The sequence below is a fragment of the Pelodiscus sinensis genome, chromosome 13, assembly GCF_052426305.1.
Source record: "Pelodiscus sinensis isolate ZL-2025 chromosome 13, ASM5242630v1, whole genome shotgun sequence".
Lineage (NCBI taxonomy): Eukaryota > Metazoa > Chordata > Testudines > Trionychidae > Pelodiscus > Pelodiscus sinensis.
The window spans coordinates 5,782,995-5,807,885 of NC_143064.1; the positions used below are offsets into that span (position 1 = coordinate 5,782,995).

General features: G+C 44.4%; 1 protein-coding gene across 1 annotated transcript in view; it reads left to right on the forward strand.

Moving 5' to 3' along the window:
• The window catches only part of IL1RAPL2 (interleukin 1 receptor accessory protein like 2), a 672,068-nt gene that overhangs the window by 379,930 nt on the left and 267,247 nt on the right, over positions 1-24,891 (forward strand). The window lies entirely within an intron of this gene.

A 24,891-nucleotide genomic window follows, 5' to 3' on the forward strand; every position in this document is an offset into this window, starting at 1 on the left:
GAGGTTGGGCCCATATCTGGATTAGATAAGAGCACAATGGCTGCATAACTTTTATCTTCTGATTCATTTTTGGTTGTCAGATCCTATGTTATAGGCCCCTTCTTCAATGAGGACTTCAGGTCACCTCTTCCAAGAATAAAATTAAAAAGCAAATATTATACTCGAACGCTGTCGCTCAGTCGTTTCTTTTTAGTATGCTGTGAATCTATGTTCACAAGAGCGTTAGTAAGAACAGGAATGAAAGTGCAGGACGGCACGATGTACCCTTTCATTCCTGATTTCTTTCCATTTCCTTTTCAGTAATTATTATATTGCCACCAGCAAGCATCTGAAATCACTGTTTTCCTCTAGTTCTCCACCTGGTCACTTTGGAGGAAATGTTTAGAAGCATAGAGAACCAAATCCAGCCCGGACAGAAATAATGGCAAAATCAGTAGAACTGACCTGTTTACACCCGGCTCAGTTAGGTCATACGCTATTAACATGCTTTCAGAAGAACATTGTTCAAATTATTACTTTAAGAAGCGACAGGTTGTACCTCCAAAAAACAGCATCCTCTGGGCTGGCAACATCTGTGGTCTAGCAGGACCACAGATGCTCCGGGAGCCCAAGGGCAGGAGAGCCAGCCAGGGTGGGGCAATGGGGCAGTGTGAAGCGGGGGCCAGACTCCCCCAGCAGCCCTCAGAAGTGTGGGGCTGAGGCTGGTGTCCCACGGCAGCGCAGGGCCAGAGTCTCCTCACAACGGGGGGAGGGATAGCTCAGTGGGCAAGCAGTCCAGTCAGGATTAGGGGATGAGGGTGAGACAAGGCAGAGGTAGCCTGCCAGCAGAGGGCGATGGGGCTGGTGGCAGGAGACCTCGCCTAGTCGGGCAAATTCTCTCATTCGGGACTGGTCAGGTCCCGACGGTGCCGGACCAGACCAGGAAGGTCCAACCTGTACAATGATTTACACAGAATCATTTACCATCGTGATCACTGCCCCTCCTTTAAAATGAATCTCTTTCACAGGATGTCAGCATCCTACAGTATCTGATTATTTGTAGTCTGCTTTTGCCCGTGGATTGAGCTCTGTGTCATCATCAGTTTGACCAACCTGAACCAAATGCTATCAAATGAAAACATTGGCCCTTCCTTGGAAGCGCTTGCTGCACCAGGTAGCCTGCTGGTCTTCAGTCAGAATGCTGACATAAGATACATCTAGACTAGCATTCACTTTTGAAAGGAGATATGCGAATTCAGCGCTAATTTGCATATCTTTTTCTGATCCCTTTTTCGAAAGTGTTTTTTTCAAAAGCGAAAGCAGTTTAGACATGGTTCATTCAGAAAAAAACACGCCCTTTTTTCGAAACAACCTGTAAACCTCAATTTTTGAGGAAAAGGGTTTTTTTTCCGAAAGAACCATGTCTAAACTGCTTTTAAAAAAAACGCTTTCAAAAAAGCGATCGGAAGATATGCAAATTAGCACCAAATTTGCATATCTCTTTTCAAAAAAAGAATGTAGTCTAGACGTACCCTAAATGTGACTGGGAAAGGTACATCTATATCAATCCCATGGTGGAGGTTCCTTAGCTTACAGATTTGTCTGCTCTCTCCATCCCCTCCAGCATCTGCAAAACCTTGTTAGCGATTCGCTATCTGCGGGCTACACAACATGTGCGGTACTTTAGATGATAATGGTTTTGTGCTGCACCTGTTGTAATATCCTGTTAAAAGGGTTTATGACCTGAAGTATTAACTGTGGAAGGAAAGTGATTGGCATGTTTGCAATGAGGGGAGAATGACAGGTTTGCCAGGCCTCTGGGCAAGGTGCGGAGGGAGGTGACTCCAAGGTCTCTCAGGGGCGGCCATCCCTCAGTACTACCCGGAGCGTACCACATGGATCCCCAACCCCCTGCTATCCCTCGGAGCCACCCACAGCATGCCTCATGGTGCTCCTCTGGTAACCAGGAACCCCAGGCCATTTTGAATTGCCAGGCCCTAGAGCAATTATCCCTTTCCACCCTCTTATCAGCGGGCCTGCTTTCAATTTGATGTGCAATTTGTTATATGCTCCTGAATGTACGACAGGTAAAGTATTCCATGCTAATGTATGGAATCAGCTTTCTGGCCATAGCTGCAACACAACAGTCATCTCCATGTATAAACAGTTAGAAATCTATATGGGCTTCACTGTTGCCTGGTCTGTAGATTATGTATTAAATTATATAGATTACTTAAGAACCGCCAGCTATCACTTTGAGGGCTCATAAATCCTTGTCCCAAGATCAAGTTTAGACATAAGAACATAGGTGCAACACTCACGCACTGTGAGAACTCTTATTTTTACGTATATCGTTTATTAAAATGTTTAGCCCAGTCATACACACAGCCCCAGCTCAGTAAGACGGAGACACTACAGAATGTCCATCTGTACCTCCATCCCTCCCACCATCCTTTGCTGAAAAGCCTGAGGTGTTAGCCATCAGCGTCCTCCTCGCTGTCACCTTTCCCACCATAACCAGGGGCCAAGGACTGCATCTCCTTCTCCTGCCGCTCCAGGCCTGGCCTTTATCATCTGTTATGCTGCTGCTGTTATGTTTGGTGCATATTCAGTAAGGCTACGTCTACACAGCTTCCTTCTTCTGCAAAAGCCCATGCAAATGAAGCACGGATTAGCATATTCATTTGCATAATTAATTAGGAGCTGGTTTTGTGCAAGAGGTTTTTGCGCAAAAAGGCGCCATCTTTTTGCGCCAAAAAACCCTCTTGCACAAGAGCCGTTCTTCCTTATTTTTTCAGGAAGAATGGCTCTTGCGCAAAAACGGCTCCTAAACAATTATGCAAATGCAGCATGGCAATATACTAACCCGTGCTTCATTTGCATATGCTTTTGCAGAAGAGGGAAGCTGTGAAGACGTAGCCTAAGAAATGCCGTTACGCCTATTACTTTTCAGGAATAGGTTGCGCAAGAGGGTTTTTCTTGAGCAAGAAGGGGCAGTGTAGATGCTCCTTCTTGTGCAAGAGCCTCTTCTGAAAAAAATGGTGGCCCATTAGGTATGCAAATGAGCCTCAGCAATATTCCACGCTTAGCCTCATTTGCATATTACTTGCGCAAGAAGCCGCGAGTGTAGACATAGCCTAGGTGTTGGTTAATTTGTATTCCACCCCTGTGAAATATACTTTGGAGTTAATACCATGGTAACATAGAAACCTGATTAATGGTTAAGTGATATGGCCACTTGGCTTTTCCCCTTCATCTGAGGTATCTGAAGTCAAGTACTGTGGAATAAAGAAGAAACTAAACAGATGCTGCTTTCAGTGTGTGTGTGTAACTGTGTGTGTGTGTGTGTGTGTGTGTGAGAAAATTTGGAGAAAACTGAATTTTTGTTGTAAGTTGTACATCACTTTATTATTTTTGTACTTTTTACACCCAAAAATTTCATTGCCTGCCCGGCTACTATTAGGTTGTTTAAACAAATGTGTTGCAATGGTAGAAGAAAAATGTGTGTGTCTGAAAACTGTAGGTACAGGGGGTACTTATATATAAAACTAACCGCTGCTTCTTGTAGGTGGCCTGTTGCCTTCAAAAAGGGGAGGCATTAGCAATTTGATAATGGAGTCCAGATCTCTCTACTGTTTTTCACTAACCATAATGGACAAGAGCCCATGTTGCACGTAATTATTTGAAGGCCATGGAATAAATCTAAATTTCCTTCAGCAAAACAGGGTCCAACTCCCCTCATTTGCTGTCTGCTAGACTGATATTACCTTAGTGAAATATATATATTAAAGGGGGTACTTTATTTAAAAAAAAGTTGAGAAACATTGTTCTAGACTGTAAGCTCAATGAAGCAAGGACTGTCTAGTAGGATATGGCCATACAAGGCTTAGCACAATAGGACCCAAGATGTCTGTGGCCTTTTGGTGCTACCATAGTGTTCAGAGAAGAAACAGACTGTTGATCATCCAGACTCATGCAAAGTTCACTAATTTTTGGATGTTTTTCCCCCCCTGTTGTAGTTAATTTTTCCAAAGAGTTGGCCACTTCGTGCTTAAGAAACTAGATGTGTCCTTTTAAGGTGAAACCTCTTTCCACTATGAAAATTTCCCAACTCTTGAATGGCTTCTTAAAAGCCACCCACTTTTACAGACTATAAGGGGGAACTTACCCCACCCCAGACCCATCGGGTCTGATGACAAAGAGCAAGAACATTTCAACCATAGCAGATACACAGAGGCATAGGATGGACAGTGTTCTCGGATTGTCAAAATCCGGAGGTGAAGGGCTTTATAAGCTGAACATCTGAATTGCAAGTGGCAGAGATGGAAGGCCAGGGCAAAGCGCGGCGCACAGGATATATGTACATAGGTTCAGGTTAGGTTGACAGACTTAATAAGCCGGTAGCCATATTCTGCACTGGCTGAGACTTCTAAGTGTTGTTCAGGGGTATCTCCTATTGGACTGTCTTTCAGTAAATCACCCTGCAAATGACCAACGCATAGATAACTGTGACAAGGTCCAGATGACTCAATGGCCTGCATTAACCCCACCTGGGACTCTAATGTTTGCAAATGAAACATTTGCATCGTGTAAATGTTCCCCATGGAGAACCAATGGCAGCAGCCTCTGCTCCAAAGAGGAAGCAGTCACAGCCTTCATCAATGCCTCTGGTCCTTTCCTCCGTACTTAACAGCATAATCGTAATCTTCCATAACCTGGATGGAATTTAACCCAGCTTTCATCAATGATCCTATCACAGGCCGGCACTGAGAAAGCAATGCAGGATCTGAGTTTGAAGGAAAAGAGATTCAAATCTAAGGACACTGAGGTGATTTCTGTGCAAAAGATTTGACTGTCTCCCTGTGGCCTTACCTGTATGTTAAACAGAAGGTGTGATGAGATGGAACTCCTTCTGTTTACTTCCGAACCCTAAGGATGACTAATTAGCTATTATAGCCACCCTTTGGTTCTCCCTCAAAGGAATGGGTGGCCATGCTCCAAAGCCTACTTTGTCCACCCCATCGGGCCTCACAGATGTCAAAGCTTTGTGGCCACCTGTGTCGAAGGCTGTTGACAGATCCAATCAGATATTGGGAACACGTCTGGCCATCACGAGGAAGATCATCATCCAAAGATATCCATATGGTCTATGTTCTAAACGAATCAGGATCCACACTGACAAGGATCAATAATAGCTCATTAGCTTATGGTTGCTGTCCTCCAAAAGAGGAAATTCAAGAGAGGGTAGAAATTGGCCATGTCAATGGGAAGAGGTTTTTCCTCTATAAAGACCTAACGATTATTTCTTGTAGGTGGTCTGTTGCCTTCAAAGAGGGGAGGCATTAGCAATTTGATAATGGAGTCCAGATCTCTCTACTGTTTTTCACTAACCATAACGGTCAAGAGCCCATGTTGTAGGTAATTATTTGAAGGCCATGCAATAAATCCTCCTCATTTGCTGTCTGCCAGACTGATACTACCTTAGTGGAATAGGGCAATCTGTCACAGACCTGGGCCATCAGATCTGTCATGCTAATGGAAATCTCTTCTCAACAGCCAGTCGACAACCCTCCCTTTGAAAGAAGTCCATCTGGCTCAGTCAGGCTGCTCCTCTTTCCTGATGCTCTCACGATAGGGCAGGTTCTCTGACCCTGACTTCCTAGATGATGTCGTGAAGGACAAGAATAACCTCCAGTAAATCCTTTGTGTAGCACCATTAAGAAATTGACCCCCATTGGCCCAAGAACATGTCATTTGCCACCTGTTCTCTAGCCTGCTTCCTTAGCACTTCACATATTCTTTAGGCCTTCTGAATGGACAGTGGACTGTGAGAGACAGTGTCAGGGCTGTTCCCCACTCTAGCACTTCAAGTGCAGAAGGTAGGGGCCCGCAAAGACTTTAGTATACCTTGCCACTACAAACACTCCCCCAAAGTCATAAATTCACTGACTCTGCTGGGAGTAGCTGCCACCATCAAGTGATTTTATCCCTAAAACCAGGAGCGAACACTTAAATTCTCCCCCAGGGGTACTCCAAGCTCTTTTGCCTCTTTTAGCTGACCTCTTAGGCTACGTATAGACTGCAGGCTTCTTTCAGAAGAAGCTTTTCTGGAAGAGATCTTCCAAAAAAATTCTTCCGAAAGAGAGCGTCCACACTGCGAAAGCACATTGAAAAAGCTATCTGCTTTTTCAAAAGATGGTGTCCACACTGAATGGATGCTATCTCGAATTTAAGCTGTGATTACTATGGATGGAGTAGCCACCAAGGCACCTTTGCTTTTTCCTCTTTCTTCTACTTCCGAAAGAACTCCCTTTTCCCTGTCCCCACACACCTTTTTCTGAAAGAACTCTTTTGGAAAAAAGCTTCTTCCTTGTAGAAAGAGGTTTACCAATGTTGGAAAACTCCCTTTGTTCTTTCGATTTTTTTTTTGAAAGAACATGATTGCAGTGTGGACATCAGAAAAGTTTTTTTTGGAAAAACAGCTGTTTTTCCGGAAAAAAACTGTGCAATGTAGACATAGCCTTAGTCTGAGGCATGCAGGCACTCACAGACAGACAGACCTCCTGTACTTTCCAGGGCACAAGAATCAAATCATCGCCTTAAAAAGTGATTTTTATTACAAAACAAAAGATATACTTGATAAAGCACACTTGGTTGCTAGGTGTTACAGAGCAACTAAGGAAAACACATTCAAACATAGAAAATCTCTAGGAACAATTCTTAGATGGTAAATGGGGAGGGGAGGCATAGATTTACATAGAGCAGTTCAAACCAAACCACGGAACGAAGAAAAATACCCTGATCATGACTAGATTCACTTTTTTCTCTTTAGTTATTCACAATCTGCTTTTGGTTCAGTCCATTTCAATGCCCCAAATTCCTTGGAGGCATGGTAGTCCTGCCTGGGTTTAAACCATTCTATGTGTCTCAACTCCTGGTTTAACTCTCCCACACAAAGAAAGCAGGCAAGGTATCTATATTCAATTCAAATTTCAGTACTCTATCTCGGATCTCCAGGTCCCTTTTTAACACCCTCCCTAGCTACCTGAGTTTAACCCCTTAGTCACCGGGTGCTGGTCAGCACTCCTCCTGTCCATTACAGACAGGAGTTTAGGAAACAGCTTGCTGCTGGCTCTAGTGGTCTACCTTCTGGTTGATGCGGTGGACAGGCTTATCCAACTTCCCTGAAGTGAATTCTGGAATCCAGTGGAGTTCACATCAAAACAGATTTACTGTGCCCCAAGGGGCGCAAATAGAACCTGAGTTCAGACTGACAGACCTGCTGCATCATGTACATTTCAGTTAGCAAATACAGCTGAAGGCTCACCAGAAAAGCAATAGCGGTTAGAAGCAAAGCCCTAGTAGAATTTTCACCGCCGGCGTATACTGCGGATGTGGGGAAAGAAATCTCACCTAATGCTTTCAAAGGCTTTTTCCTCTGCAGGGTATTTCTAATGCTGATGCTACCGCTGCTGCTTCTCAATATGCCTCAACTGGTATTTTGAAATCACTAGCACACAAGCTCTTCTGACGATACAGCTTGGGAACTGCAAGACTCCGGTGGCCTTACCTAGAGGCCATGGTTATCTGGAATTCTTATTAAAGGGTTAGCCTGACATTGAAACAGGGAACGCCTAGGCTCCCTTAAGCACAGAGCAGTGAAATGTTGTGCAGAGGGAAGCAGTTTCATGTAGATTCTGTTATCCTTTACTGCAGTCACTAAAGTACACAACATTTTAAATTGCAGATGAGCAGAGGTAGTTACTTGAATGTATCTTTTCCCTGTGTATAGCCATGGACATTGCTATGAGCGGCCGGCAGTATGCAGAGTGAGGACCTACCCCGAGTGGTGAATTAGTGGTGGCTGTACCAGCTCCAGAAGACAGTCTGCCCTGGATGCCATGTCTGATGCAGTTACACCCACCGTCCTCTGGTTGTTCCCAGTCAGTACTGAGGATGAGAACACAGCACAGGTCCTGGAGATAGGTTAGGAGCTATGTACGTCAAGGTGTAGAGACATCCGGGAGTTCAAAGAGGCTCACTTTGTGAGCATGTGTTCTAACCTCTCCATTCTAACAATTGCTCTAGTCATTGTCTGAGAACAGACATTGCGGAGATTTCTGATCCTCCCGTCTCTCGCTCTGCTTGTGAATAGCAAAAAGGAAAGTGCTCTCTGACTAGTTCATGGCTGGGTTGCTGCACTTAACAAGCAGGTGGCTTGTTAGCTGAGGTATCCAAATAAACTTCAGGAACAGCTCCCAGGAGAGGGGATTTTGAGAATTCGTCCTGGAACTAACGGCTCTGGGCTGGGATAGGATGTTGGGGCGCAAGAGGAGGTGCGACACTTACCTTGGGCAGCTCCCAAAAGTGACTGGCACACTTCTCTGGCAGTGGCTTCTGGCGGGAGGCGGGGACAGGGAGGTCTCTGTGAGCTACTGCCTGCAGACATCACTCCCTCAGCTCCCATTGGATATGGTTCCCAGCCAATGGGAGCTGCAGTGTCGGCATTCAGGACAGAAACAGTGCACAGAGATCCCCCCCGAAGGATCACAGAGATGGTGCTGGCCATTTTGGGGAGCAACATGTGGGAAGGGCAGACTGGAAGCCTACCTCAGCCCTGCCCTGCCTGTTGTAGAAGTGGTGGTTGGGGGCCCCGTGTCCTTTTAAATCACCCGGCCTCTGGGCCGTTCCCCCTTTGCCCAGCTCTGTTGGCAGGCCGCTATCCCCCACCGCACTCCCTCAGCTCAGGAGAACACAGAGTCCTATTTACTCCTCTGGGCCCAGACTCAAGGTCTGGATAGCTCAGTTAGGAGTCGAAGGGGGTGCTGGTTCTTTCCAGTGACTTCCCTGTGGCTAGCTGTAGTCCTAAGCCAAGTCAGACTTGATCACCTACCTGAAGCTATTAATAAGGAAAAGGCTCTGGCATAATGATGGACAGAAGCTTAAAACCGTCACTGCAACGTCTGGCTGCAGTGGAGAAAGCAAATGGAACCACGGATGTGTTCATAGAGAAATAGAACGCAAATCAAAACAGGTCATAATGGCATTGTAGGGCCACACCTGGAGCACTGCACACAGTGTACGGAAATCCTCTTACGAGAAGGGTATTGACAAATTGGCAGAGTTCTAGGCGAGGGCAATTAGAATGATAAAACATGTCAGATGTTTTTAGCTCCTGAGAGGACTATTGGGGGAAAAAATCGCCTACAGCCTAGACTGCATTCCAGAAATATTTTTGACACTATGTATTTAGAAGGACTTAATTTTGAGTTATGTTCCCTTGCTGTAAACACATAACTCCAATTAGCAGTACATAAATCTCTGGATTTCAGTGTGCATTGGTTTTAATCATAGTAATTTGTCAGTAAGCCTCAGTTATTTCCATCATTGGTTTGCCTTCCTTTCATTACATTCTTCAGACGGAGCTCCATAATTTGAGTTTGGCCCACAGTCTCCCTGGGATAATTTTTACCACAACGCAAGTACCCTTTGAGCTTGTGCAAGACATATTTACACAGTCCTCCATTGCGTGTTCGTAACTTTATTGTGGACAAAGAGCTGGACCAGTAAATGTCACATCTAAACATTTCTGATCTCTGAAGTCTCTAAAACCTAAAGATCTACTGAAAGACCCCGGAGCTTAATTGGAGTATAAAATTAGAATTTGCCCTTACCGTGTAAAATAAGTGTACTAGGATTAACTGATAGATATCCAGTAATGTCCAAATCACATCTGGAATACAGATGGCCCTATTAACATTCAAATACATTAGTCAAGTAATAAAAGCACTTTAACACAAACTATATTTGAAATAAAATTCAGCCAGCCTGAACTTCCCTTTTTTTCCGGGAACCACTTCAGTCTCTCATTTTATAGCTACATTTTGATGGGCTTTGGGTGAGTAATATGCAATTTAAAAATGTACCTGTTACATTTACCTGTAGCTTCTCTGCTTTTTCCACCTTGCCTGCCAGCCTGTTGTGTTGGAAAACCATTCAAGAGGTTATATGATTGAAATAAGGTTGAAAAAAAATCCAGGAGTTACATATTTTTTGTGCTGAACATGCACAAAAACCTCACTCCTTGGTAAGTAAGACATCATAGATTATATTGTAAACCTAACAAAAGACATAGCATCTCTCACAGTACTATTATCAAGAGGAAAAGAATACCCGCTTTTCCTGCAGGCCAGCAAGCACTTCTGTGTTTCGTGGCACCTGAATCTTCCCTGAGATGGATGACCACTGCCTGCAACGGGTTCTTTCATGAACTGCTATGTTAAGGGAGGAGATTTCAACTTATATAATGTAATCCCTGTACCAGTACATGATGTATGAACTTGAAAGAATGAATTATTTCCCCATGTGACAGCAGAAAGCAACCATATAACTGCTTTTATAAACTGTCAAGGATGAATTATAAGGACATAAGAAATTACTGGGTAGGAAAAGACCACTTTGCCCAACAAGCTTTTCCTCTGAAGTTTATTTCACCCCCACCTCTGTCTCTCTTTTCATCATAAGAACATAAGAATGGCCAGACTGGGTCAGACCAAAAGTCCATCTAACCCAGTGTCCTGTCTGCTGACAGTGGTCAGTGCTAGATGTCCCAGGGGGAGTGAACAAAACAGGGAATCGTCAAGTGATCCTGATCCTGTCATACATTCCCAGCCTCTGACAAACAGAGGCTAGGGACACCATTCCTACCCATCCTGGCTAATAGTCATTGATGGATCTAACTTCCACGAATTTATCTAGTTCTTTTTTGAACCCAGTTAAAGTCCTAGTCTTCACCACATCTTCTGGCAAGGAGTTCCACAGGTTCACTGCACACACACACACACACACACACACACACACAGAGCCTGCACCCCCTCACTCCTTACAACGCCCGTGCCCGAGCCCGGAGCCTGACCTCAGCTCCCAAACTTCATTGCATACTCTGCACCCCTCCCCCACCCAAGCCCCCTCCCAGAGCCTAAGGCAGGTGTGGGGGGAGGGGTGTGGGCTCTGGGAATTTTGGGGCACCACCAACATTTCTGAAAATCTGCCTCCCTTGGAGGAGCGAGCCCCTCAGTAGCCTGGATTGCACCCCGCAACATGACGGACTTGCCTTCTAGTGGTGCACAACATTTTTCTCCTCTGTGCCTCTACTCGGTATGGAAATGAAAAGCTGGGATAAAGCCCTGTCTAAGCTCCATCCCTAGTCTGGCTTGTTTCTTCCTTCAGACTTTGCTGAAGTTTGGTTGGTTGGTTGGTGGGTTTTTTGTTTGTTTTTCTGAAGCTACACAAGCCAGAGAGCTTACCCGTCACTTTGAAACTCCAACTCCAAAGTTCTCCAGGAAGCAAATTCAGTTGTAAGCATTACATCATCAGGATAAACTGTCAGTTGCAGAACAAGGCATAGTTACCTAGCAACCTTGCTACCTACCTTTTTCATTTGGAAGCACCTAGTGCATTGTGGGTGCTGCCAAAAATATAACGTGAATACTGAGACCTGCTAGTTTACCAAATGGACCCTTTTGTAGGTTCCCTCTCACCCTTCTCCTCCTTTCCTCTCTCCAAATAAGCTTACAAATGCTTGGCTGTGTCTACACTGGGCCACTTATTCCGGAAAATCAGCGGCTTTTCCGGAATAAGCTGCGAGCTGTCTACACTGGCCCTTGAATTTCCGGAAAAGCAACGATGCTCTACTGTACAAAATCAGCCTCTATTCCAGAAAAGCTACGCTGCTCCCGCTCGGGCATAAGTCCTTATTCCGGAACACTGTTCTGGAAAAGGGCCAGTGTAGAAAGCCCAGGAGTCTTTTCCGGAAAAAAGCCCTGATCACGAAAATGACAATCGGGGCTCTTTTCCGGAAAAGCGCGTCTACATTGGCCACAGATGCTTTTCCGGAAAAAGGGCTTTTCCGGAAAAGCAGCCTGCCAATGTAGACGCTCTTTTTCCGGAAATACTTATAACGAAAACTATTCTGTTTTAAGCATTTCCGGAAATTCATGCCAGTGTAGACACAGCCCTTCTGTTTTTATACACTCCAAACCCCTAACACTCAGTTGAAAGCTACCGTGGAAAAAAGACTCGACATATAACATAATCGTTAGAGCTGGCTGGAACATTTTGTGAAGAAAATCTACCATGGAAAATGCCGTTTTGTCCAAATTAAAACATGTCATGGGGACGTGTTAATTTCAGTGACATTTTTAGGGGGCAAAATTAGAAAATAATTGTTTTGACTTGCTCATTCCATGTGGATACTAATGTCAACTCATTTCATTTCCACTATTGTCTTGATTAGGATCATTTTGACTGAGGACTAAAATTGGTATTGAATATAGGAATGTGTAGATGTTACATATAGAATCATGAAAGTGTAGGACCGGAGGGGACCGCAATAGGACATCTAGTCCAGCCTCCTGCTCTCAAGGCAAGTAATAACTAGACCACAGTTCTCAAACTGTGGGGCAGGACCCCAAAGCAGTTACTACTGCTTAAACTTGCTTGGGCCCAGGTCTGTGGCCCGAGAGGTTCAGCGTGGGGCGGCGGGGCTCAGGTTAAAGCAACCTTCCTGGGGAACACCTGCTTTGTTTCCCCTGTACAGGGGGGTGGCTGGTGAGATTGGCTGGGTTTTGCCCCTTCCCTCCAGCCCAGCCCAGGTGGTGGAGCGTGAGGGGGCTCAGGCTTTGATTCCCACCTCGGCTACGTCTACACTGCTCAGTTATTTCGGAATAAGCTTGTCCGGAATAGTTATTGCGAAATAGCTTATTTCGAAAGAGCACATCTATTCTTCAGGGAAGCCTCAACATCAATCCGAGGCAGGCTTCCCTAATGTAGACGTGCTATCTCGAGTTAGAGCCCCAGGAGGAAAACTTAGAATGACCCGGGTAAGGAGCTATTTTGAAATAGCGTCAGTGGAGCGTTTACACAGGCCTTATCTCGAAATAGATATTTCAGAATAGGCATTATTCTTCGAAGAATGAGGCTTGCAGAAGTCGGAATTAGCCATCTGTTATTTCGAAATGTTTGCATTTCGTGAATACTGAATACAGATGAGGTCACCTCATCTGAAAAAAGACATATTGGCATTGGAAAAGGTTCAGAAAAGGGTAACAATAATGATGAGGGGATTTGGAATCGGTCCCATATGAAGAGAGATTAAAAAGACTTGGACTTTTCATCTTAGAATCATAGAATCATAGAATACTAGGACTGGAAGGGACCTCAAGAAGTCATTGAGTCCAGTCCCCTGCCTTCATGGCAGGACCCAGTACTGTCTAGACCCTCCCTGATAGACATTTATCTAACCTACTCTTAATTATCTCCAGAGATGGAGATTGCACAGCCATCCTAGGCAATTTATTCCAGTGTTTAACCACCCTGACAGGTAGGAATTTTTTCCTAATGTCCAACCTAAACCTCCCTTGCTACAGATAAGCTCCTTAGAAAAGAGAAGACTAAGGGGGGATATGTCAGAGGTCTATAAAATCATGACTGGTATGGAGAAAGTAAATAAGGACAAGTTGTTTACTTGTTCCCACAATATAAGAACTAGGGGTCACCAAATGAAATTAATATGCAGCAGGTTTAAAACAAACAAAAGGAAGTTTTTCTTCATTTAGCGCATAGTCAACCTGTGGAACTCCTTGCCAGAGGATGTGGTGAAGGCTGGGACTTTAACAGGTTTAAAAAAGAGCTAGATAGATTCATGGAGGTTAGGTCCATCAACAGCTATTAGCCAGGAGGGGTAGGAATGGTGTCCCTAGCCTCTGTTTGTTTGGAAATGGATGACAGGAGAGGGATCACATGATGATTCCCTCTGGGACATTTGGCATTGGCCACTGTCAACAGACAGAATACTGGGCCGAGGGGGGGCATGTGACTTACATGCTCCCGCAGCCCCATATGTTGCCTTGGGAACCAATTGAGGCTCATCTGTCCTGGGGCACAGCGAGGCATGGGCACTGGGCAGAATGGGCTGGATTGCTGGGTCACAGCCACGCAGCCCCGTGTGAGAGAGGCATGTGGGAGTGTGTGTCTCACTACTCCCCATGCGAATACGAAAGCCTTATAGATGAGGTAAATAAAAAACCATCCAACTCTGCGGTATTTCTTTTGAACAGGGCTCAGTCAACTTGAGGTTCATTTGAATATTTGCATGATTGATTGCCGTTGAACTTGCTTGAATATGAGTAATTTTGCCGGGTGTCCTGTCTTCAGCACAGGGCAATAGGGTCACCCTACACAACACTCCAGCTGAGGCCTAATCAGCACGGAGTAGTGTGAAAGAATTTGTTCTCATCTCTTACATACAGTCCCCCCACTGATACATCCCAGAATAATCACTTATTTTTGCAGCAGTATGATGCAGTTGACTCATATTTAGCTTGTGATCTACTTTATCCCCCCAATCACTTTCCGCAGGACTCCTTCCTAGGCAGTCATTTCCCATTTTGGGTAGGCACAATTGACTGTTCCTATGTGGCGTGCTTTGCATTTGTCCTTATTGCATTTCCTCCTATCTGCTTCAAACTATTTCTCCAGTTTGTCCAGATCGCTTTAAATTTTAATCCTAGCCTCCAAAGCACTTGCAAAGTTTGCCAGCTTGGAATCATCTGCCAACTTCGTAAGTGTACTCTCTATGCCATTATGTAAATCATCGATGAAGATATTGAACGGAACAAGACTCAGGATAGATCCCAGTGGGACCCCCCTTGATATGTCCACCCAGCTTGACTATGAATCACTGATAACTACTGTCTGGAAATGGTTTTCCAACCAGCTATGTACCCACCATATAGTAGCTCCATCTCGGCTATATTTAGCCAGTTTGTTTATGAGACTGTCATTCAGGAAGTATCAAAAGCCTTACTAATGTCAAGATATACCACATTTACTGCTTTCCCCCTATCCACAAGGCTTGTTATCTGGTCAATGAGAGCAATTAGGTTGGTTAGAAACTATTTGTTCTGGGTATTTTGCAAGTGGATTGCTTAATTATTTGCTGCTCCATTACTTTTCCAGGTACTGAGGTTAACATGACTTTTCTATAATTCTCTGGATTGTCCTTATTCCCCTTTTTATACTTGCATCTTCTAATCCTCTGGAATCTCACCCATCTTCCATGAATTTTTAGAGATAAATCATAACAGCTCAAAGATCTCAGCTCTTTGATTATGTTAGGATGTTTTTTAGGATATCGTTAATCGAATCCTGAGGACTCGAAGACATCCAACTTGTCTAAGTTATTTTTATTTTATTCTTTTCCTATTTTAACCTCCGATCCTATCTTATTTTCAATGACATTCACTATATTAGACAGCCAGTCGCTACTAACCTTTTTGATCAAAATTAAAACAAAAAAGTCATTTCCCACTTCTGCCATTTTTATATTTTCTGTTATTATCTCCCTTTCTCTGGCTGTGTCTACACAACAAAGAAAACTCAGAAAAAGATATGCAAATTGAGAACTGCAATTTGCGTATCTTTTTCCACTTTTCTTTTGGAAGAGGCTTTTCCAAAATTTGGTGCATCTGCACAATGCCAAATTTTGGAAAAACCTCCTTTTTTAGCACATCCCTTCTTCCTCGTACAACAACGTTTACAGGGATGGTGAAAGAATGCATCCGCTTTTCAGAAATATTTTTTGGAAAAGCAGACACGTTCCTTGGGCACAGCATAGCTTTTCCAGAATACCTCTGGTATTCCAGAAAAGAGCTGCAGAGTAGTTGTAGCCTCTCTCTCATATACACAAACACATTGAGTGTGTGTTCTGGGTTTTCCTCTTGCTTCTAATAATATATATTATTTTTAATGCCTGCTATCTATCAACATTATTAAAATGTTTCGATTGTTTTTAATAAAAAAAACTTCAGATTTTTCATTTCAAAGGTAACTTTGAAATTTGAAATGTCAGCTCTTTCTAAGGGAACAAAAATTCTAGTTTTTGGCCAGCTATCATAATTTCACCTAATTCCTACAGACTGGTAGGTGCTCTACAATCTTTCCATTTCCAGTAAGAGCTATTGGGAGCTGTTAGTCTCTGCACTTTGATTTAATCTTATTACTTCAAACATGAGCCTGGCTGCTTGTTGTCATAGTAAAATATTTCAAACACACCTTAAAGCGACTAGTAAATTTTCCTGACAAGACAGAGAAAAACATTTTAAAATAAAAACTCAGAGAAAGGCTTGCAGTACCATTCCCAATTTTCTGAGTGTCATATATTTCCACTGTAAGGGGTGTCTAGACTACATGCCTCTGTCGTCAGAGGCATGTAGATTAGACAAATTGGCAAAGGCAAATGAAGCCGCGATTTAACCGATCGCGGCTTCATTTAAATTTACATGGCTGCCGCGCTGAGCCGACAAACAGCTGATCAGCTGTTTGTCCGCTCAGCGCTAGTCTGGACGCTCCCCTGCCGACATCAAAGCCCTTTGTCGGCAGCCCCGTTATTCCTCGTGGGATGAGGTTTACCGGGGCTGCCGACAAAGGGCTTTGATGTCGCCAGGGGAGCGTCCAGACTAGCGCGCTGAGCGGACAAACAGCTGATCAGCTGTTTGTCGGCTCAGCACGGCAGCCATGTAAATGTAAATGAAGCCGCGATCATTTAAATCGCGGCTTCATTTGCCTTTGCCTATGTGTCTAATCTACATTCCTCTGACGACAGAGGCATGTAGTCTAGACACACCCTAGGTGCAGAAGGGAGGGGGAAAAAATCATTGCATATGGAGCTTATTCCCCATTCCTAGATACAGCGGCTAGACCGTCCCTTCCAGGGATTGCTCTTTATTTCTGTGTCTCCTTTCACAGAACACACTTTTTCTTTATAAATGTATCTGAATAGATCAAATCAGGGGTGGTATCCAAAATGCCCCTAGATAAGGCTACCTCACAGCCTTCTTCCCTTTGAACAGCTTTCACTCTTCCCCCCGCCTTAGTAATTTTTCAGTTTATATTCAGCATTTGAGACTCACTCATAACATGAGGTATGGAATGCATGTCCTTGGTCTCATCCCGGATGAATGCTATATCTGTTGTACTTGCTGGGCAAGGAATGTACTGTTTAGAGCCAGGGGTCTCTGTTCTCACGGCCCTCCTACAGCTCCCAGGGCAGTTAGTGAGGGCAGAACAGACTGACACGATCCACATTATAGCTATGTCTAGACTACATGGCTCCATCGATGGAGCCATGTAAAGTAGTTTATTCGGCATAGTCAAAGAAGAGGGGATTTAAATAATCCCCGCTTCATTAAAATATATAGGAGTTACTATAGAGAACTTTCTGGGTGTCTGGCTGGTGTCTCTTGCCCACATGCTCAGGGTTTAGCTGATCGCCATATTTGGGATCGGGGAGGAATTTTCCTCCAGGGTAGATTGGCAGAGACCCTGGAGGTTTTTCGCCTTCCTCTGTAGCATGGGGCACAGATCACAGCTGGAGGATTCTCTGCATCTTGGGGTCTTCAAAGTATTTGAAGGCTTCAATATCTGAGATCTAGGTGAGAGGATTATTCTAGGAGGGGTGGGGGAGATTCTGTGGCCTGCACTGTGCAGGGGGTCAGACTAGATGATCAGAATGGTCCCTTCTGACCTTAAAGTCTGTGAGTCTATAAAATAAACATGGTCGCCACGCTGTGCCGGCAATCAGCTGATCTGGCACAGCACGGCAGTCTAGAGACGGCGCGGTCGACAAGGGAAGCCTTTGTCAACTGCTCTGGTATGCCTCGTCAAACATAGCGGAGGCATTATTTAAATCCACGCTTCTTTGACTATGCCGAATAAACTAATTTACATGTCTCTGTCGATGGAGTCATGTAGTCTAGACACACCCTATTAAGCCCAGTTTTGTACTAATGAGTTTTTGGGGTTTTTTTTTATCCCCATGCCCTAACTCCTCCTTTCATTGATCCTATGGACTGCCAAGCCACCGTTCAGACTGTTTTGGGACCAAGCATATCACAGCCACATGCACCCCATTTGCCTAGGCTACCCTGAGGCCATATCCTGTGTCCTTACTCAGGTAGAACAGCCAAGGATTTCAACCGGCTTTTGCATAATTTCAAAGGCCATTGTGCCTCTGCTGGCATCCAGGAGTTGGCCACTAATATCTTTGTGTCACTAATATCTTCAAAAATTCAGACAGGTCTATTGAGCAAGCCCTAGTGCTGAGGAATCCAAGTTGACTGGCTCCAATCAGAGTACACATTTCAAGATCTTCCTTAAATCCCAACAGGTAGATTGAGCTCATCTTCAGCTACTAAAAGTTCTCCAATCTGTTCAGTATCTCATGCTCCTTTTCGAATGCATGCTCTCGTTCTCATTCTCGTTCTCATTCTTAGATTGGACATTAGGAAAAAATTCCTAACTGTCAGGGTGGTCAAATATTGGAATAAATTGCCAAGGGAGGTGGTGGAATCTCCCTCTCTGGAGATATTTAAGAACAGGTTAGATAGACATCTGTCAGGGATGGTGTAGACGGAGCTTGATCCTGCCTTGAGGGCGGGGGGCTGGACTCGATGACCTCTCGAGGTCCCTTCCAGTCCTATTATTCTATGATTCTATGATTCTCTTTGTCTTTCTCTCTGGTATAGTTCAGGTCATCACACTGTAGTGCAGTGTTCTGTTATTTGCAGAATAACATACTGGCTTTTCCTTGTGTTAAGGGGTGTTGGCCAATTTCCAGGCCTAGAAAATTGATCTGTTAGAACCGGGACGGGGTGGGCGGCGGGGGGGGGGGGGGGGGGGCAGAATTGTCAGGGCCCTGGGCAAAGGGGAGTGGCTCCCTGCTTTCAGAAGGGATGGGGCCTTAGGTGGAAGAGGTGGGGCTGGAGGAAGCCAGTCTGTAGCACTGCCAGACTGTGCTACGCCCCTGCCCCCAGCCAAGCACCACCCAGACCACACTGCTCAGTGCTCCAGCAGTGCCTTCAACTTCTCCCCCCCCCCCCATTAGCAAACATGGTTAAAACTCCTGGCTATTGAAGGGGGAAACAGAGAATACCATTAATGGAAGATAGAGGAACTAAGAAAATTTCTAGTGACCCCCATGGTAACAAATGTCCCAAATGGAAGCTTGTTTAAAAATCAAAAGGGAATTAAAGCTACTATGTCTTCAGCAAAATCTTGCTCCACACTTCTGGGAAGAATCCCACAAGCTAAACTTGGGGGCAGAGAAATTCTCCTCTTTCCTTTTTAGCATGAGCAGCTGAAATATGGAGCATGTACTTCTGTATCTGGAGTCATTCTACCTTGCTACTGCAGTTATTCACTTCTATGGCAAGACTACATCACTTCTCCGTGTCTCTAACCTCCCAAAGCGGTCATGAAAACAGTGGATGAGTAAAGACGCTGCGTAGAGAAGAGCCTGTCCAAATTAGGGTTGGGGTTGTTTGGTTGTTGGGTTTTTTTGCTGAGAGCCTCAAACATAAAAGGGCATTACCGCGTACAGATATTCTGTGCCTTTCCTCTGCTACAATTTCATGTAAATGATGCATTACATTGTACTGTGCTTTGATTTTGTAAAGGAAATCTTCCTCTTTATGACAATAAACAGAGTCAGAAGTAGGTCAAGTGCTGACACATACAGCACATGAAATCCACAGCTGTGTTCTCAAGCTGTAATAGAAATGACAGCCTATTTAGAGCAACATATAGGAAGTGCCAAAATTAGAGATTTCCTGCGACATATTTAAATGGATTGAATTAATACTTGTTTAGGTTTTCTTTGTACATTATTTTCTAAATATTCATCTTCCATTTCCAACAAGTGTTTCTGAATGTGTGCCAGATGCCCTACCCCTGAACTTCACCTTACCTAGCCACATGTCAGAAGGGGACAGCTGGGTTCTTCTCACCCATCTGATAAATCTCCTCTTAATTATTCTAGACATGGGGAAGGTAATTCCATAATCCTGATTTCTCTCCCAGAGAAATTTGCAGACCCAGGGTTTTTTTGAGGAGTGTTCCTGATTTTAAAAGCTCCCTTCATCTATTCTTGGCACAGAGATGTACCACATGCAGAGCTGGGTGTGATACAAGACAGTTTTCCTGTCTCATGGATATTTTTCAAGAGTTCAAAACCTTTTACCATCCCAAAACAGAATGAAAAGTCAAAATCTTGACAGTTTCATGAAACAAAAAAATGAAAAAAAAGTTTGGGTCATATCAAATGAAATATTTTGTGTTTACCTTTTTTCTTTAATTTCTTCTCTTGATCTTAAATTTCAAAACAAAAAGTTCTTTTGAAATAGGAAAACAGATTTTGGAAATGCTGGACTCAATATTTTGATAATTTCACAACTTTTTTCAATTATTTTTTGCGTTCCCCATTTTTTGAAAAGTTTGGTTCAAGGAATCAATATTTTTGATGAAACATATTTAATTGGAGAATCCAGACCATGGTTAGGCATCACAACTATCTAAAGCCACACTGAAAACCATGTGCGAGGATCCTTATTGAAATCAATGTGCGTTGTCAATGTAAGATCAGTGCCTGATACAAGGGTCCATTTGGAATGCCAGGTATCAAATGCTCACAGCCCAAATTCAACAGACCAAAATCAAACCGCAGGATAACAAAAAAATCACTATTTTTAAAATTACTCATTTTGACTTACATGTTGTAGCCTATAGGGATAACTTGCTTGCTTGTGAGTATATGTTTATTGTAATAGGTTGTAGCAGATTTATGTTATAGAATTCTGTAATGTGAGGGACTTGGAGACCACATCCTACATGTTGAGCTAAGGCAAAGATAGCATCCCCATGCCTGGGATCTTTCACCCAGATAACAAAGTCAATGTGCATATATTTGCGACCTTTCAACTAGCCATCTTCCCTGGCACAGGGGTTTCCAAGAATACCCTCAAACTTAACACGCACATCACGACTTGGAAAACTCCAAAATAATTGGTTAAGACCAGACCAAATAGCAGGGTAGGACAGAAGCAACAAATGTGATGCATAACCACAAAAGGCCCATGGTAATGAATTGCCGTATATGATCATAAGCTGAGATCATACATATATTAACCTATAGGGAAAAGACACTTCAACATTAGTCAGATGAGGAAATACAAATAACGAGGAAAGGAAACATCAAACATGACGGCGTCAGTGCAACAGATGATAAAAGCGGCATCCCAGCCTTGGGGCAGGAGGAGAAGGAGATGCAGGCCTTGGGAGGAGCCACAGTGATGGCCGCTGGCATGGGTGGTTGGTGCAGGAAGGCTGGGAAAGGCAGGACCCCAGTCCCCCGACAGCCCTGTCCCCTCTGCTGAGGCCTCGTCCCCACCACGGGGAGGGGAGGAGGCAGGGCGGTGCACCATGAACATGGCGCCTCCCCTAACATGAGGAGAAGAAGAAAGGGAAAGAGGAAGGAGACTGCTCAGCTCCAGTCTCCCTGGACCTGCAGCACTGGGGAGGGAGGAGGAGGCCTACACGGCTCCAGGTTCTCCGGCACCCGGAGCACGGGGAGGGCAGACACTGGGGGCAGCAACACTCAGCCTCCAGAATGCCGACAATAGGTGTTCTGGGGGCGGAGTGTGGCCTGGGCTATGCCTGGCAGTTTGGGAAGGCAAATCTTTCCCTCACCTCGGCTACTGGATGCCCATCTCCACTGGTGTGGATGAAGGAAGATGATGGATGACATTTCCGGCTGCTCTATTGCAGGGTTGGGGAACCTTTTTTGACCTACAGAAAAATCAGTTGGGGGCTGCAGGGCGGTGGGGCTGGAGTGCCAGCATGGACTCCCCAATGCTGGGGGAAGCCCTAAGCCTCGGGAGCCAGATCCAGGCAATCCAGGGGCCACATCCGTCTCCTCGATCTTAGGTTCTCCACCCCTGCTCTGTGATGTGAGTATATGGAAATTTAGATGTACATTCCTAGCTATCTTATGAAGTTGGGGATGACTGTGCTAAATGTGTAAATAAACTACATTTGTAAATAGACAAGAGTTCCTATAGTGTACGTGTTGCAATTGTGCACATCAGGGTTCCTACCCATAGAATAATTGAAATACTGGGCCTGATTCTGGGTCAAAGGGCTTGGCAATCCTAAAGGTGGTACGGGATATTCGCAAGTCATCTATATAATTACACACACACTAAAAATCAGGCAACAATGTAAACTGATGGAAAATTACTAGTGAGCTACACCAAGTAACCATTCCCCTAGCTCTGGTTAAAACACAGGAGTTGTGAAAACATTGAAATGTACTAATTACCACAAAACTACAGATCTGTAGATCAATATGCACTAGCTTCATGTGAATAGGTGTGAAGTTCTGAGACAACTACAGGGGTATAATTATCACCATCCACCGTCAAGTTCTATTTCAGCAGTGCCAGTACTGATAGTATAGCATTGGGCTCCATAGCACCAGGTAAAACACTTCCGGAAAACTGCAAATCTTGCTCCTTCTCAAATACAGTATGTCCTCCAGCAGGGTCTATTTGGATGTGATCCAGTTTGGAGGAAGGAGAATTTGACAATACCCTCTTTCAGAATTCTCGGTTTTTCCATTGTGCTTTTTTCCTAAAGTTGCTATGTATCATTTGTGTCAGCCACAAAAAGCTGACAAGAAAGTACAAACCAGAGAGAAAGAGACAGAGACACACACACACACACACACACACACACACACACACAATGAAGGTAACGATTTACCTGAAGCTACTGACACTACCAGTCATATTTTCTATCTTTAATAGCTCTTTTTAAATTAATCCCAATCAGGTCTTCAGCTGGTGTAAATTAGCATAGATATCTCTATTGGCTTCAGTAAAACTGTTCTGATAAGATCTGGCCCCATTGCAAGGCCGCCAAAGGTTACTCGGTGACTTGCGTAGCTGTTAGTGACGCCCCTACAGAGGATTCCATAAGGAAAATAGCTCTTTAATTTTCAGTCCCGCAAAGCGATACAGACTGTATCATTGACCGAGGAGAGCGGTTCATCTGCTCAAGTGACAAATTAGTGTGGAAGACAAACATTAAGTGTTGTGCCGTATTTCTTGTAAAAATACTGTAAAGATGCCAGCTTCACAGGCTATGAGAAATGTAGCAATATGCTGCAGTCTATGAATTATATATTGTGTCAGCACTTGTGGTGCTTCGCTGTACAGCAAACTGCCTTCCCAGCTTATCAACATGCAAAGTAGTTAGAATGGCAAATGACTCCACTTTTTATTGACCTGCAGTAGCCCCTAGTTCTCCAGCATCAACTAGGGTCGTTCCCCCCCATCCCGTCTTAAATCACACGTTAGCAGTCTGCAGCATTGATTATTTGCCGTTGTCCACACCAAAAAATTAGACAGGCCAGGCTTCCACTCTGGTTTTCAGCTCCTCATTTATCCAGCGATCTGTCATTGTTCCACAGCTATTGTGCCGCGCTGAATCACTTGCTGCATAGTGTAAATGTCAGGCCTCAGCTCCTCCTTTGAGAAATGTCTTTTATTTTGTGCCCTGCTCAGCTGCAACTACATTCTCTGAGTATATTGTGCTCTCAGTGAGGCAGGTGGGTTAGTAAATGACTGAAGTTTTGTTGCCCACAAAGGCGAGATAAAGGATGGCCATTGAAATAAACCAAGATGCTGTCAATGCTTATAGAAAAAACTCTCTTAATTTGAAAAAAAAATTGTAAGATGCTCATTGTTATCTATCTCTCTCTCTCTCTCTCTCTCTCTCTCTCTCTCTCTCTCTCTCTCGCTCTAGCTATCTATCTATCTCTGCTCCACTCTATCTATCTATCTATCTATCTATCAATCTCCGCTCTGTCTGTCTGTCTGTCTATCTATCTATCTATCTGGTGATACTTATCCTGAAGGATTGCAAAGTACTGTGCAAATGATGAAATAGATACACATCTCTCTATAGATCTCATCCCCTATCACTGAAATGGGGTGAAAGACAGCAACTGTTCGATAGCATTTGGCATAGTTAGAAAAGTGTTTGTCATGTTCATTTCTTGCCCTATCTTACCTGTTTACAATGGTTGGGGAAATTGTAATAGCTGGACTGTAATTACATTAGCATTGTTTAGGATACCAGGATGATGGTTTCCTACCACCATGCTGAATACTCCCAAAGCTGGTCTAATTCGTACTGCACTGCTGCAGGACAGTGACTATGAGCAGGGCCTTACCAAATCCGTGGCTGTGAAAAATGTGTCATAGATAGTGAAATCTGGCCTTTGGTGCAATTTCACTCTACAGATTTCGTGGGGGAGACCATCACTTCTCAAACTGGGGGAACTGAACCAAAAGAGAGTCACAAGGTTATTGCTGCAACATTGCCACCCTTCCGATTTCACTAGCTTTAGAGCTGGGTGACCAGAAAGCAGCGGCGGGTGCTCAGCTATGAAGGCAGAGCCCTGCCGTCAGCAGCAGCACAGAAGTGAGGGTGGCAATACCATACTAGGCCACCTTAACTTCTGTGCAGCAGCCTTCAGAGCTGGGCAGCTGGAGAGAAGCAGCTGTTGGATGTGGTTCAGCACTGAAGTACGGTGGCCTGGTATGGTAGTGCCACCCTCACGTCAGTGCTGCTGCTAGCAGGGTGATTCCTTCAGAGCTGGGTGCTGGGCCAGCAACCGCCTTTCTCTGGCATCCCAGTTCTAGAAGTAACTTTTGTGCTGCTGCTGGCCATACCCTCTTCTTGAGTCAGGACCCCCACAATTACACCAGCATGACGTTTATTGGACATATCGGAAATCATTCAATTTACTATTTCAAATCCTACCCAATGAAAGGACTCTCACGAGAGTCCTGCACTCGGAACAGAATCCCAAGCATTGTTGCAGGCTGGGGACTGACTGGCTATGTAGCTGTTCCCCAGAAAAGGACCTGGGGGTTACAGTGGATGAGAAGCTGGAGAGGAATCAACAGTGTGCCGTGGAAGCCAAGAAGGCTAATGGCATATTAGGGTGCA